The following is a 13,343-nucleotide window of genomic DNA, read 5'->3' as shown; positions in this document are numbered from 1 at the left end:
TTACCTAACACTATGGGCAATTTAGCATGGCCAATTCACCTGGCCTGCACATCTTTGGACTGTGGGAGGAAACCGGAGCACCCGGAGGAAACCCACGCAGACACGGGGAGAACGTGCAAACTCCACACAGTCAGTCACCTGAGGCGGGAATTGAACCCGGGTCTCAGGCGCTGTGAGGCAGCAGTGCTAACCACTGTGCCACCGTGCCGCCCTCCATAGTGTAAAAAGGAATAAAAATGCTGCAGAAAATGCAAAATAAGATTTATCATAATGATAGCAAGCTGTGGTTCAGGAAAGATTGAACAGGTTGGGAAAAAGAAAAAAATGATTCAGAACTTTCATTCTGTTTAAGGGTTTGGTAGGACAGACATGGAGATACTTTTACTTGCATGGGAGTTTCAGATCTAGGGGCCATAAACAAGAAGAGACTTACTTTTCAATCTAATTGGGAATTCACCTAGTTTCTGTTCATCTGAATTGAGATGAAAATGGGACTTCTATAAGGAAGATGTAAGGTAACTAGTATAAAAGGATTTAAAGGAAGTTTCCCGAATTGCTGTCAGACAGTTGTTGGTGTGTAGTGAGAAACAAGATTCTACTTGACCCTGTCATCACAAATTAACTCAATTCAGATTCATCTGAGCATGATGATTTGGTGGTAGAAAGGACTGCTGAACAGACATTAACAGTCCCAAATTATTTTGCATAGTATTACTAATATGCTAATATTTAAACCCAAAAGCTCAGAACTAGGCATCTATGAGGCATCGTAGTTCCTCAGCAGCAGCAGAAGCATGCAGCATCACAATGCAACCTCATGGTCCAGAATATCCTCACATCTTTATCACTAAACTGTCCTGTTCTTTCAAAATGTTGTCTCAGGAATGATGCACCGAATGTTCTCCTTTCATGCCTTAACTTTCTACAATTATCAAGTTGACTAACTACATTTTCATGCTCCTTCAAAATGAGCTTGACTTTAGTTTAAGTACTTCAAATGCCCTTTCTCACTGCAACGTTAAAGCATCTTACAGTCTTCTATGCCCGCAAGGGTTCTGATCCTGAGAACCCCCGCGGATGATGAAATTCACAAGTTTGGGGGAGCTTATTTAAAAATAGGTTTAAATTTTGCCTGCAGATTTTGTATTTTGTTGTTTCTTATTGTTTGCACAGATAGAAAAATTCGTAATTTGTGATTTCAAGGATACAAAGGATTTACTATAATTAGAATTTTTAAAAACTCAATTCAGAGGTGTGCACATCACTGGCTAGGCCAGCACTCATTGCCCATCCCAGACACCAGCAGAGAGTCAAGCACATTGCTGCGGATCTGGAGTCACACAAGCCAAAAAGGTATGGTGCTGGAAAAGCACAGATCAGGCAGCAAAGGAGCATGAAAGTCAAAGTTTCAGATACAAGCCTTTCATTCACACAGAAACCAGAGCAGGGAAAGCAGTTTCCTTCCTTAAAAAGGCACAAATGAACCAGATGGGAATTTCCTCACCATCGCCAATGGCTTCATGGTCATCTTTAGACTTTAATTCCAGATTTCAAATTCTATTACCTGCCATGGTGGGTTTTGACCCCAGCTCTCCAGAACATTAGATGGGTCTCCAGGTAAATCATACCTCAAACTTGGTGGAGAAACTTAGCAAAAATATTGATGAGGGCAGAGCAGTAGACATTATTTACTTGGACTTTACTAAAGCCTTTGACAAGGTTCTGCACAGTAGACTAATTAAAGTTACGTCACATGGGATTCACGGTGAGCTTGCCAATTGGATACAAAATTAGCTTAACAGCAAAAGGCAGACAGGGGTAGTGGAGGGCTGTTTTACAGACTGAAGGCCTGTCACCAGTAACATTCCACAAGTACTGGTACTGGGTCTTGTTTGTCATTTATATAAATGATTTGGATGAGAATGTAGAAGGCATGGTTAATAGGTTTGTGGTAGCATAGTGGACAGCAAAGAAGGTTTTCTAAGATTACAAAGGAATCTCGAACTAAATGGGTCAATGGGCTGAAAAAATGGCAGATGGAGTTCAATCTGGATAAAGGTGAGATATTGCATTGCATTTTGGTACAACAAAAAAACAAGTCTGAAATAATAAATGGTGGGGTCTCAGATAGTATTGTAGAACAGAGGAAGCTAGGGGCACAGATACATAATTCTTTTAAGTTTGCATCACATACAAACAGGGTGGTTAAAAAAGCATTTGGCACACTTGCCGTCATTGCTCAATCTTTTGAGTATAGGAGTTGGGAAGTCTTGTTGAGGTTGTACAGGACATTGGTGAGGCCTCTTCTGGAATACTGTGTCCAGTTCTTGTTGATAGGAAGGATATCAAGCTGGCGAGGGTTCAGAAGAGACTTACCAGGATGTTGCAGGTTTGAGTTATAACGGAAGGCTGGATAGGCTGAGACTTTTTTCACTGGAGCATAAGAGGTTGAGAGGTGACCCAATAGAAGTTTATAAAATAATGTGTATAGATAGAGTTAATTGTAGGTGTCTTTTCTCTAGGATGGGTGATTTCAAGGCATGGTGGAACATTTTTAAGGTGAGAGGAAAAGGAATTAAAGACAACGAAAGGGGCAAATTTATTACAAAAAGAGGGTGGTTCACGTGTGGAATGAACTTCCTGAGAAAGTGGTGGATGTAGGTAAAATACAACTTTTAAAAGACATTTGGATAAGTACATGAGTCATAGGGTCATACAGATGTATAGCACAGAAGCAGACCCTTCAGTCCAACTCGTTCCTGTCGACCAGATATCCCAACCAAATCTACTCTCACCTGTTGCCCCTCGTCCATATCCCGCCAAACCCTTCTTATTCATATACCCATCCAAATGTCTTTTAAACTGCAATTGTCCTAGCCTCCACCATTTCATCTGGCAGCTTATGCCACACACAAACACCTCTCTCTGCATGAGAAAGTTGCCCCTTGGGTCTCTTTTATATCTTTCCCCTCTCACCCTAAACCTATGCCTTCTAGTTCTGGACTCCCTCACCTCAGAGAAAAGACTTTTATCCTATCCATGTCCCTCAATTTTGTAAACCTCTATAAGGTCACCCCTCAGCCTCCGACGCTCCAGGGAAAACAGACCCAGCCTGTTCAGCCTCTCCCTACAGCTCAAATCCTCCAACCCTGGCAACATCCTTGTAAATCTTTTCTGAACCCTTTCAAGTTTCACAACATCCTTCCCACAGGAAGGAGACCAGAATTACATGCAATATTCCAACAGTGGCCTAACCAATGCCTTGTACAGCTGCAACATGACCTCCCAGCTCCTATACTCAGTACTCTAACCAACAAAGGAAAGTTTACCAAATGCCTTCTTCACTATCCTATCTGCCTGCAACTCTACTTTCAAGGAGCTATAAACCTGCACTCCAAGGTCTCTTTGTTCAGCAACACTCCCTACGACTTTACCATTAAGGTGCATAAGCCCTGCTAAGATTTGCTTTTCCAAAATGCAGCACCTCGCATTTATCTGAATTGAACTCCAACTGTAACTCCTCAGCCCATTGGCCCATCTGATTGAGATCCCATTGTACTTTGAGGTAACCTTCTTCACTGTCCCCTACACCTCCAATTTTGGTGTCATCTGCAAACTTACTAACTGTACCTCTTATGCACACATACAAGTTATTTATATAAAATGAAAAGTAGTGGACCCAGCAGCGATCCTTGTGGCACTCCACTGGTCACAGGCCTCCAGTCTAAAAACCAACCCTCCACTACCACCTTCCATCTTCTACCTTTGAGCCAGTTCTGCATCCAAATGGATAGTCTCCCTGTATTCCACGAGATCTAACTTTGCTAACCAGTCTCCCATAGGGAACCTTGTCGAATGCCTTACTGAAATCCATTTGGATCACATCTACTGCTCTGCCCTCATCAATCCTCTGTGTTACTTCTTCAAAGAACTCAACTTTGAGACATGACTTCCCACGCACAAAGCCATGTTGACTATCCGTAATCAGTCTTTGCCTATCCAAATACATGTACATCCTCCCCTCAGGATTCTCTCCAACAACTTGCCCACCACTGAGGTCAGGCTTACTGGTCTATAGTTCCCTGGCTTGTCCTAATCACCTTTCTTAAACAGAGGCATCACGTTAGCCAACCTCCAATCATCTGGCACCTCACCTGTGACTATCGATGATACAAATATCTCAGCAAGAGGCCCAGCAATCACGTCTCTAGCTTCCCACAGAGTTCTCGGGTACACCTGATCAGGCCCCAGGGATTTATACACCTTTACCCGTTTCAAGACATCCAGCACTTCCTCCTCTGTAATCTGGACATTTTGCAAGATGTCACCATCTATTTCCCTACAGTATATATCTTCCATACTGATGCAAAATATTCATTTAGTATCTCCCCCATTTTCTGTGGCTCCACACAAGGGCCGCCTTGCTGATTTAGGGTGTAGGTTTGATATCCAGATGTTTCATTACCTGGCTAGGTAACATCATCAGTGGCGACCTTCAAGTGATGAGATGCTGTTGTCTCCTGCTTTCTATTTATATCTTTCTCCTGGATGGGGTTCCTGGGGTTTGTGGTGACATCATTTCCTGTTTGTTTTCTGAGGGGTTGATAGATGGCATCTAGATCTATGTGTTTGTTTATGGCATTGTGGTTGGAGTGCCAGGCCTCTAGGAATTCTCTGGCATGTCTTTGCTTAGCCTGTCCCAGGATAGATGTGTTGTCCCAGTCGAAATGGTGGTTTTTTTCATCCGTGTGTAGGCCTTGCTGATCTTTGAGGGGTCCTATTCTCTCCCTAGTTACCCTTTTGTCCTTAATATATTTGTAAAAACCCTTCTGGATTCTCCTTAATTCTATTTGCCAAAGCTATCTCATGTCCCCATTTTTCCCTCCTGATTTCCCTCAAGTATACTCCTACTTTCTTTACACTCTAAGGATTCACTCAATCTATCATGACTATACCTGACATATGTTTCCTTCTTTTTCTTAACCAAACCCTCAATTTCTTTAGTCATCCAGCATTCCCTATATCTACCAACCTTCCCTTTCACCCTGACAGGAATATACGTATTTGCCTAATTTAGGCATTGCAATAATTGAGTTTTATTTTTGTAAAAATTTATTTCATATCTTTTGAATTTGTCATTGTGGATGCATGATCATTGACAGTGATGGCTTAACTATTCTTCTTGATGTCACGAATTGGTAGTATGTATTTACTGTGGGTGAGTGACATACGAGTGTAGGAGATACGGTTAAACTTGTCAGCAAACCTTTCTGATCTTTGCTGCTGCAACCAATCCTAAAGAAGGTATATTCACTTTCAGTAATGAAACTGAATATGTTAGCAAAAGCTCTGCAGAGGAAACAAAATGTGTTAGTTTATTTGGCTTGATGACCCTTCACCCAATCTATGTCATTTGCCCTTGTCGGCTAGGTAAGTCTCGCTTAATGCTACTTTGTAAATGTAGTCTCTAACAAGTTGTCTTTCTGGTCTATCAGCTCTGCACAGTCCATGAATGTTTGAATATTTCATGTGTTGATATTAAGTGGCATTACCGTTCTTTTCTTTGCCCTTGTTTGACTTCAGTAATGGGATTGCTGTCAGTTGTGGCAAACTGGCCTTGGTCAGTACAGATGCTGCTGCTGCTGTACGGTGCCTTCCTCAAGCCTTGAAGTTAGAGGCATCATCTTGAAGAGATCTGCTCCGTATTGATACAGCTGTCAAATTCAGTTGTGGTTCAGTTGAGTGAAAGATGGCACTATGGCCTTCGTGCAGGACTACAACTGCAGCTTAGAGCGTATCCTCTTTGCTTCTCCAATGTCAGCGGACTTAAAGTCTATATGCTGAATGAATTGGAGTAGATGTCATGAGTTGCGTATGAAATAGATTTTAACAAAGGAACATTGCACTGCGTCAACCTCACCCTTTTCCAGACATGACTGAATTTAATGGCAATACAAAATTGAGAAGGCTTGATTATTCTGAAGACTATTCTAGTGATTGTTGGGAAATGTCATCTTTAAAAATAACTGAAGTTACAGAGAAGAGAATGGAGGATTTGGACAATTTTTGAACGGCAGAGGGTATACTATTTAACTTCAAACTGAAAAATCTAAATTTAAAGTGTTGCAGTTATATATTGTTCTTGTTTTACTTTAACGCATTATGTGAATAGTTGGCAAAAGAAAAGTGAAACCTGTAAAAATATTACGCCACCCTATCATGCAACTGGAAATCAAATTGGTAAAACATAAATGTAAATCAGAAAAAGAACCAATGCTATCTTGGATCCTTTATTCTTATACATTCATTTTTCACTTGATCACTATTGTTTACTCCTATGTACTGAATAAAATATCTTGTGCACGGTGTTATTTGGTTGAAAACAAATGAACTTGAGAATACTTGAGAAGATTTTTCCCCTGTTCTGAACGTGTTGATCCCTTCCTGAACACTTGCTGTTGTGTTTTTTGCCCAAAAGTATTGCAAGCGACAAGTGCTAATGGAGCTAGCTGCTTTGTTTTTTAAATATCTGAGCAGCAATTTGTTAGTGTCACATAGACAGATTGTCAAACAAACAATCAACTAAACAGCTACATTCTAAGAAGTTGTTCCAAGTGAAAGGGTAGAAGATTTTATGGTTTTAAAAGAAACACTGAATTAAGTGTGCTGTGTTTTTGAGTATTTCATAATACCTAGAAACCACTTAACGTCTGGCTGTTGGGTTGGAGGGAGTACTCCCAAATTCGTCAAGTTTTAAATGTTTCATCAGGCAGGGCTTGACACACAGTATGCTTCTATGCAATGTATGTGCATCAGTCTTAATGAATAAAATTTAGTACATAAGGAGGGAAATTACATGCACAGAGAACACACTTAAATCGGTCAACCTGCCAATTTAAAAACTTAAGTAAATCCTGTTTTTGACGGTCAATTATCATTAATTTTGTCATTTCCCATGACACAGCCTCAACCAATCAGCACTGCCCTCTCATGCAGTATAAATGTTAGTTTCCCCTTGAATTGGCTTTCTTCCACATTGTCCTGTTGAGTGCAAGACAAAAAGCTTTAACAAAGTCTTTTGTCACCAATATTCAAGTTCTTAATGAATTGTCATATTCCACAGTTAAGAACAAATTCCTCCTTGATATCTTTCCGCCTAATTGTTAACTGATCTTTAGCCATTCTTCAACACTTTATGTTCACCTCTAGTCAAAATCCAAAGGCATGAAAATATTAGGATAGAAATTAAATAGGAACAACAAAGTTTGAATTCTGAAAAGCCATATTTGGTGATTTGAGAAAATTTTCAGCAGAAAGCTGAAGGTTGAATCTTCAACTGGGATTAATATAGTGCAAACAGATCAAAAATCTGTTTGGATTTAATTCCTGTTCAGTAAGCACCAACTGACTATGATAGGTAAAGCAAAATTGTGAATGTGTACAACAGATGTTTAGTGCCTGGTTCAAGAGTGTAATGAAACTCAGCCAGTTGGAAGGAACAATGAGATGCAAAATGAGCAATGAGATGAGGGGAGGTGATGGCCCAGTGATATCATGAGACTGTTCATAATCATGCAACACAGAAACAGACCCTTCGGTCTAATCAGTCCATGCCAAACATAACCCCAAACTAAGACATGGAAGATATAGAGTGTAGGAAAATGAATGGAGACATCTTGCAAAATGTTCATATTACAGAGGAGGAAGTGCTGGATGTCTTGAAATTAGTCAATTTTCATCTGGATGTGATATTTTTGAACTTGCATTGAGGCACAAGAGAAAAAAAAATCAATTAACTTCTTTCAAAAAAGCATGTGAAACCAACTAGTGCAGTCCATGAACAAAACCTTGATGCAGTTGACAAGTTTACCACACTAGCTAGCACCTCTGCAGAACAGTTCACAGTGACACTCAAGCGAACAAAAGAATAGCCAAGGTCAGTCTGCTTTTGGCAGGCTGTGATTACATAGGAGCAAGAAGGAAAGAGTCCCTCAACTAAAGGAAGAGCATACTGAATAGTAGTTCTTCCCACTTTCTAATATCCTGGAGATGTGGGCAGTTTATTCCAAATGATCCTCCATATGATTTGCTTGTGGAGACAATGCAAGACCCGATGGCACGTCAAAGTTCTTAATACTGAGATCCTTTGCCTAACCACCATTCCTCGTATGCACACTTGGTTGATAAGAACTCAGGTAAGGTGGACATGACATTGTCTATTATCAGAATATCAGCCAAAATTAAAGGAAGAGAAAGCCCAAACAAAATTAAGGAAACAGTGCAAGACTCACAGAAGTGTTTCAACTTCAGTTATGACACACTTCAGTGAATATCCAACATAATAGCCTATGTGAACTCTTACACAAAGGCTCATATGAGCACTCTAATCTTTTCTTGGGTCTCTGTACTAACAAAATTGACTTGAGTCTTCAATTCAAATTTTACAAATTAAAAACCTGCTGTAAATTACTTTTCTGTGATCAGGGTTACATCTATACATCTCCGGAATTGACTTTCATTGCCCATTATCTATGAATATGACTTCACACAGTGGAGATATAATAAGGTTTCAAATTCAACAACAATCCCTACAAGTATACTACAAGATATAGATATGTTGCTTCCACTGACTTTGACACTCATCATTGACGAGGAGAAGGTTTTGACAAAATGTCATATCATAAGTTACTAATTACACCATAAGACATAGGAGCAGAAAATAAGCCCATTGTGTCTGTTCCAGCATTCAATCATGGCTGATAAGTTTTTGAACCCATTCTCCTGCTTTCTCCCCATAAGCCTTGATACTCAGGAATCTATCTCAGTTTTAAATATACTCAATGACCTGACCTCCACAGCCTTCTATAGCAATGAATTCTTTAGATTCATCACTCTCTGGCTGAAGAAGTTTCTCCTTATCTCCATTCTAAAAGGTCTTCCCTTTACCTTAAGGCTATGCCCTCAGGTCCTCGTCTCTCCTAACAATGGAAACACCTTCCCAACATCTACTGTCCCAGCTATTAAGTATTCTGCATGTTTCAATTAGATCCTCTCTCATCCTTCTGAATGAAGGTATAAATCAAAAGTCCTCAAACATTCCTCATATACGAAGCTTTCCATTCCTGGGGTCATTCCCAACACGCTCCAGGACCAGTACATCCTTCCTGAGATATGGGGCCCAAAAATACTCCAAATGTGGTTTGACCAGAGCCTAATAGAGGAAGTAATCCTTGCTTTTATATTCATGTCCTCTCAAAATAAACACCATCATTGTATTTGCTTTCCCAAATACTGACTCAACCTGCAAGTTTACCTTGAGAGAATCCTGGACTAGAACACCAAAGTCTCTTTGCACCGCAGACTTCTGAATTTACTCCCCATTTAGAAAATAGTCCATGCCTCTATTGCAACCAAACTGCATGACCTCACATTTTTCCACGTTGTATTCCATCTTTCACTTCTTTGCTCATTCTCCTAACCTGTCCAAATATCCCTCTGAGCCTCCCCACCACCTAATGCTACCTGTTCTTCTACCTATCTTTGTATTATCTGAAAACCTAGCCAGAATGCCCTCAGTTGTTTTATCGAGATCGCTAATGCATAAAGTGTGAAGTTGTTGTCCCAGCAGAGCCTTGCGGAATATCGTTTGTCACTGGCTGCCATCCCAAGAAGGACCCTTTTATTCCCCACTCTGATTCCTGTCTGACAGCCAAGCTTCCATCCATGCTAGCGCCTTGCCTCTGACACCATGGGCCCTTATCTTACTCAGTAGCCTACTATGCAGCACCACATCAACGGTCTTCTGGAAGTCCAGGTAGATAACATCCATTGACTCTCCATCGTCTAACTTGCTCATTACTTCCTCAAAAGAATTCTAGCAGATTTGTCAGGCATGACCTCCCCTTGATGAAACCATGCAGACTTTGCCCTATTTTATAATACACTTACAAGATTTCAAAAATCTTATCTTTCACAATGGATTCTAGGATCTTACCCATGACAGAGGCTAGACTAATTAGTTTGTAATTTTCCCTCTTTTGCCTTACCCCCTTTTTAAACAGGGGTATCAGCGATTTTCCAGCCCTCTGGGACCATCCGATTCTAGCAATTCCTGAAAGATCATGACTAATGCCTCTGCTACTTCTTCAGCTATCTCTCTTGGGACTATGGGGTGTGGTCCATCTAGTCCAGGTTATTCATCCACCTTCAGACCATTCAGTTTTTCTAGCACCTTCTCCTTCATGATGGCCACCATACTCACCTCTGTCCCCTTACTCTCGAATTTTTTGGGATAATACTTGTGTAGACTCACACAAAGTAGTCATTCAGTTCCTCAGCCATTTCCTTGTTCCCCACTACTATCTCTCCAGTATCACTGTCCAGTGGCTCAACGTCCACTTTTGCCCTTTACATATCTAAAGAAACTCTTACAGTCTTCCTTTGTTATATAAAGCTAGCTCATAGGGATCTGTAAAACTGGCAAGTACTTCATGGGTTAGAAAACATTACTAGTGGAAATAAACAACAGTTGATGTTGGGCTGTTGTTTATTTGGAAATGGCCCATAAATTCACAAATGCGACAGAGACCTGTGCAAATGTTAAGACCCTGGATGAGAGAAGGTAATTGTAATCAGATCCCTGGGTGATCAGAGAATGGTCCCACATCTGAAATGATGCAATTTAATATGGATAATTCAGTGGTAAAGTATGCAACAGAGCTAACACTAAGCTCGTGCATGTTGTGCAGGGTCAGAAAATACTATAAAAGCACAAATATGGAGCATTTAACACATTAGTCTTTAAACATTCATAACCATGTAAGGTTGTACCAAACTAAAACACAGTATTGAGATACGTTACATAAACCAAAAAGTATTATGTAACTTGGATCAAATCTAAAGTGCTGAACTGGTTTTGGTTCTTTCACATAAGAATGGGAGATCTTTGGAACCATGGTAGGCTTCCTTAAAATTATTAAACTGATTGGATGAATGTCTTTAAAATAATTAAAGGCATAGATTCCATTCACATGGACAGATCATTCGAGACAAAAATAGGAGGGACAACCATTCAAAATGAGATTGACATAGAACAAGGTTAGATGTCAGTACAGGTACTTGTTTATCTTTGCAGTGGGTCAACCACCTCTGGAACAATTTAGCAACCAGTGCAGCCAGCAAGGATTTACTACAAAGATCAAAATACCCCAATTATGGCTAAAACATAATTTAGAAAATATAATTAATATTAAGCCACATATCCTGAGGCATGGTTTGCTTGCCACTGGTAACTACAGTAGAATTGTCTAGATATATTTACTTCTTTTGGAATTAACTACTGCTTTTCATCTGGAGATTTTGCTTCTCAAAGCGATTATGTAACCCTCCCCCTGGGGGTGGGTGCAAGTTATGGGGTTGGAATCAGGATGCGCAATGCAACACAAACATTTCAGGGCAGTCGGTCATTAACCGATCTACCATTTTTGTACATTCATACACATACAAAGGACATTCTTTGAGAAATTATGCTAATCAACAATTAACAGCCAATTAATATATTTTGTGTATATACTGGAATGTGTCATGTTTTCATTGGAATGTTCCCCATTGATATACATATATTGAAATGTCAAGTTGTTGATCAGATAAGAGATCAAATTCAATCCCAGGATTTTCAACCTTTAAATTTTTGTAAATTATACATTCCTCTAGCTTGCTTATATCTTACTGAGTTTTGAGAAGATTTGTAGCTCAGGTTAAGGTTCTGGATATAGGTTTGCTCGCTGAGCTGGAAGGTTTGTTTTCAACCTTCTAGATAGTGAGCAAACCTACATCCATTGTATCTTACATACAATGACATATTTTAGCCACAATGCATAAATTTCTGATTTCTTGTGGGATAATATTTAATCACCAATGGACCCCAAAGGTTGATTCTCATCTCAGAACTGATCGTTAATAGATCCCAAGTTATAAAAGCCTATAAAATTATAATAGAACATCTTGAAACACTAACTCAATAAGAAACCCAGGGCCATATATAAATTCTTAACACAGTTGATTCATATTTTTCATCAAGTTATTTTCCATCACAGAGTTTATATACTTCAAGTGCTAGGAATAAGTTTTTAAGGCAGCACATTCTAGAGCCAGGCAGAGTGCAGACAATTCAAAAAATGCAATCAGCAATGAAGTAGGTTTACTGACTGCAGAGTCAACAAGCCTTTGTTAGGAATGATCATAAATGTTTAAATTTAGCATTTGGTTGGAAAGTGAGGCTGTGAATCAAAAACTAGCATTTTTAACTTTAAGAAAAGCTAACTACAAAGGTATGAAAACAGCTGGCTAAAGTGAACTGGGAAGCGATAAAGGGTATGATAGTAGCAATACAACGACACACAGAGTTACTTTATAATGCATCAGGAGTTACTTCATAATGTCATTAAAGATACATTCCAGTGAGAAAGAATAACTGTAGAAGGACTCTCCACCCATGACTAACTAAAAAATCAAAAATAGAAGCTGACGGAAGTTTAAACAGTGTGCGCATTCACTTTGGAAGGCAAATACTTCTAAGTATTTAAAAAAAAATTCTGCAACAAGAGGAGGAAGGACAATTTAAACACTTACAACTCACAGGGAAATAACATTGAGAAAATTATGCAAACTAATGGCTAACAATTTCCTAGGGCTTATTGACCTGCATCCAAGGGCCTTAAGGTAATCGATTGAACTTTGGAAAATTAAAACAGGCTCATAATGGTCTAGTCAAATTGGGAAAAAATGTAACCCTTCCCTTCATAAAACGAGTGGGACAGAAAACTATAAGTCAGTTAGCCCAACATCTGTCAAACAGATAATGGTGGGAAATAACTCCAAAAAGAGACTGTGCTATGGTTGAAATATAATCAGGGGGTCCCACACAACAGCAAAAAAGTGAACAGAGCAAAGAATGAAGTGGGGTCAGAAAGAGCGTCAGACTGGTTTAGGAAGAGTGAGTCAGGAGCCATAGGACCTAAAAACAAATTTACAGTACATTCATCTGCATATCAGACTTCCACAGTACATCATCGACTAGACAAAGGGACAGCCTCTATGACTGCTAAACTTGATGACGACAAAAAGAGCTAGGAAAGTAAGTTGCGATAAATACAAAAGAAATCTGCAAAAGGTAACTAGATAGCGTCAAAAAGTGTAGCACTGGAAAAGCATAGCAGGTCAGGCAGCATCCATGGAGCAGAAAAATCAACGTTTCGGCATAAGCCCTTTATCAAGAATGTAACTCCTCAGCCCTTCATTCCTGATGCCTGAAGCATCGATTCTCCTGCTCCTTGGCTGCTGTC

General features: G+C 39.7%; 1 protein-coding gene across 2 annotated transcripts in view; it reads right to left on the bottom strand.

The window, feature by feature from the left end:
• Positions 1-13,343, bottom strand: part of dhrs11a (dehydrogenase/reductase 11a) — a 77,557-nt gene that overhangs the window by 29,527 nt on the left and 34,687 nt on the right. The gene's annotated exons all lie outside the window — the stretch shown is intronic.

Source organism: Chiloscyllium punctatum, chromosome 19, assembly GCF_047496795.1.
Source record: "Chiloscyllium punctatum isolate Juve2018m chromosome 19, sChiPun1.3, whole genome shotgun sequence".
Lineage (NCBI taxonomy): Eukaryota > Metazoa > Chordata > Chondrichthyes > Orectolobiformes > Hemiscylliidae > Chiloscyllium > Chiloscyllium punctatum.
This window is presented reverse-complemented; position numbering and strand designations above follow the sequence as displayed.